Source organism: Sciurus vulgaris (genome assembly GCF_902686455.1).
Source record: "Sciurus vulgaris genome assembly, chromosome: 8".
Lineage (NCBI taxonomy): Eukaryota > Metazoa > Chordata > Mammalia > Rodentia > Sciuridae > Sciurus > Sciurus vulgaris.
This window is the reverse complement of record NC_136468.1, coordinates 125,344,568-125,348,425: the sequence shown is the minus strand read 5'-3', so window position 1 is coordinate 125,348,425 and position 3,858 is coordinate 125,344,568.

The following is a 3,858-nucleotide window of genomic DNA, read 5'->3' as shown; positions in this document are numbered from 1 at the left end:
GTCTGTGTTGACAGCAGGTCTAAGTGTGAGATGTCTCTGGAAGGAAGCATAATTGGGTCTCAAGGGAAACTGAGGAAAGCCCAAGACATCTGCCTGACCTGCTGAAAAGTCACCTCCCTCAGCCGGAGCTAGATGCTGCACTGGCTGAGGAGTGCCCAGGATGGATGTTGAGTGAGGCTGGGATGACTGTACCAAGACAGCAAGGATGGTAGAAAACCACTGCTGGAAGAGATGTCACCCTCAGAAAGATTCAGTTGAGGAGCCCATCTGCTATTGCTGTCCTGTTTACCCATTGCCCCCATGAGCAGCAAACCAGGCCACAGAGACAGGCCCCACTGCATGCTGGTCCTATAATTCCTGAGAGGCTCAGGGAAAAGAAGGGCCTCCCCTGAGTGAAGGACCAAGGAGCCTTGCTCCAATCACACCAGGATCAGGGATTGAGCAGGGTCTACTCTATAGTCCCAGGTTCTCCTCGCCCCATCTCTGCCCTTCCATGTCATCTTCTTACCTTCCCCACACTTGTTACCCATCCCATCTCACTGATACCCACCCTACCTGCACCCCAGACCTGTCCCATCTCCACCTGTACTACCCCAGTTCCCAGGACACTGCCCATTCCACCTCCCCAAGTAAAACCTTTCAGGCTCTGATCTCGGTGTCTGTGGAGCCTGCCCACCACCAAAACTTCTTCTACTCTGTGTTCAGTGGTCACAGGAGAGAAAATGAGTCAAAGTCCTTCTGTGCAAGCTGTTTCCCTACAGTTCCCTACTGCATAACTCACCCTCTGGTTTGGTAGGGTCCCCTGCATCTACATTTGCACAGATTCAAATGGGTCTCAGGCCTCATGGGTGAGCTCTCTACACTGAAGACAGCCTGGTTTTTCCTTCTGTGGGATGTATTGACACCTATCTCTCCTTCCTGGCAATCTTGACCCTCCATCCAAGTGACCATGGCTGGCTGTGGCCCCTTAGCATACTGAACATATGGTCTTGCCCTCTTGATGACCCTGCAGCATCTTTGAACAGGTCACCCTCAACCCACCCAGAGTTATACTCACTTGGGGATCTGTCATACATGTGGGAGACTAAGGCTCTGAGCAATTGGGATGGGAGCACTGACCTCAGGTCCTCCCCTATGAGAGCTGCCTCTCAGAGACCTGAGTTCTGACACAGGGACAAGCTTATTGGGGTGGAACTCCACCCAGCCTGAGCAGTCCTCGAAAGAAATCCTGCCTCTCAAAGGGGTCTTGCTGGGGCCATAGCCACCCACACCTGCTAACAGGACTGCCAGCCCTAGTGCAGGCCTATTGGTAGTTGATTGATGGGTAATTGTTTTACCTCTGAACAGCCTGAGCCCCATAATTTGGAGGCATAAATCCCAGCCTGTCTGGGCTTGGCTGACACGGAATGACACCCAGAATTAAATGGAAGCATAACAATTAACAACCCATAAAAATGTTCAATGCAGAGCCCCGCCAACAGAGGAAGTGCTCCTCCATCTCTTAGTGTAGCTCATGCAGGCTGACTGGGCCTGTTGGGGGTGGGGCAATAGCATTCCATGACTTCTGGCCCAGTGAAGAGAGACCAAGCTGCCCTGTCCTAGAAGGACATATCTCTTTGTGCCTAGCAACAAGGTGCACCCCTGGCTTGGTCAAGTGCCCCAAGTAGTCCTTAACTCTACCTGCCTCCCTCTCCATTCCTGGTGAGGCGAGTCAGGGACCCTCTCACTCCTCAGCCTCCGGGAGATCACTCATGAGCATAAGGAGTCACAAGCAAGCACGACACTCAGAGAAAACACCAGCCCCAGTCTCCTTGGGTAGATATGTGCTCCACTGAGTTCCTTGGGGTGCTTGCCAAGGGCTGAGCCCCAGTAACCCACAGGGTCCCACACCAGGCATACCCACATCACCTCCTGCCCCAACCTCTAGTCATTGCTCCTGGTGTCATAAAGCCCAGACAAGCTCCCACCCTCAGCCTCATGACAGGGTCTTCTTTAGGTCCTCATACTGAGTAGTCAGCAGACTCTCCACATGTCCATGGACTCTCATATCTGTAAGTCTCCCATGGCCTTCATTGACCAAGTGCCATTACCCTGAACCCTGGGTAGGATCAGTGTTGGGGCCTGAGGGATCCAAGACTCATAGGGAGGAAGTGCGGCCTTCCCTGGCCTCTCTGGATTCAGGTCCCTCCCTTAGGACTACATGGAGGCTCAGCCAATCACAAGGCCTTTGCCCCTGGGTGAGGGACAAAATCCTACCCCATGATTTTCCATGGTGTCTCCAGCATCAGAACTGCTTGAGGATAAGATCCATGAGGGCTGGGAAAGTTGCCCCCACAAAAGGTTGTGCCCCTGAGCCTGGAAGCCCCACAGTTGAGGTGTCATTGGGCTCAACTATTCCCCATTCACTATGGGTGAGGATGGGGCTGGGTCCTCCATAGGGACATCAGTTTGAGGGCCCTAACAACACAGAAGGTGAGGTGGCAGAAAACCCACCTCACCTCAGTATCTGAGAACAAGAATTTGAAGAATTTGAGGGGTCTTCTTGACCAGTTCCAACAAACATGATGGTGGCCCATAAGAACCATGCTATCCTGGAGGACAGAATTCCAAGCCCCATTGGCCACATTCAACAGATACCGCCCAGGTCCCATCTGCAGTAGGGAGGGTCTTGCTGCTATAGGGGGCTGGATCAGGGATTCAGACACCTGACCACAGGTTAAACACCAAAAATTCTTACTGACTTGATGTAAGCCTACTTTAAGAATCAAGTTAATAAATGCCACTTTCCTGGTACTGGGAACAGTCAAATGGTTGCCATAACTTAATTGTCTCTGAGTTCTGTTTTGTAACTCGATAATTGTGATTTTGTTTTCTTATTAATGTTGTTTGAAACCTTTTCCAGGATATTCTCTGGGTCTCTTCAGAGGGATTGCCTCCTCAAAGTGCAGTACCAAGCCTTGACTCCCAAAGGCTTCCCCCGGAGAGGTAGAGAAAATGAGAGTTCCACCCTTGGGACCCTCTCAAGGGAGGTATCCAGAGTAGAAGTAGCCCAGCAGGTGCAAGAGGGCAGAAGGTGCTCCAGGCAGAGTGAACCACGTGGGCAAAGGCAGGAGGCAGGAGATTGACGCTGAGGGAGTTTAGTGAAGGCTGAATACTGGCGGTAGGGGGAGGGTGTTGGGGGACCACAGGGTCAGTGCTGCCAATTGGCAGCAGGACATGAATTTGACCTTGGATGTGTCACAAGTGAGTTGAGGGGAGATGTCAGCTGACCCCAGTGAAGGAATTGTAGCCAGAGGGTGCCAAGGGAAACCCCAGGGAGAATCTGACTAGACCAGCTCAGTTGCAAGACAGCCCAGTCTGTTGAGCAGGGGTTGGGGACTGCCTTTGAGAAGCGTGTGCTTGGGAGGCCACACACAGACTCTTGGGCCCAGCCCCCTCCCCAGGCACTCAGGCAGGAGCCAACCCACATTGGGAATTCGGGGCAGGTCCGGCCTGCATGCTGCGCCGGAGAAATGCAACACAATTAATTAGCCCCTAAAAAAAGTGTTTGAAGTGTTTATTGCAGGACGGCGCTCCTGGTTTTATAAGCAGATGGGGAAATAAAGTGGTGGGGATGACAAGCCGGGAACAGCTGCACAGGGACCCGGAACCTAATTCATAATTCAGCAGACTAATCAGAGAACATCTTCTGCAGGCACCGTAATGAAGGGACGTGAGGCTGCAACTGATGAGCTGCTCCCTACAGTGCCCAGCCACACCTGCTGGGCTGGACACTCCCCTGAGCAGCCAGACCCAGGGCAGCCCCTGCCTTGAGCCCTGAACCTGACTGAGCCACGTTGGCCCAGATCCCAAGTAATG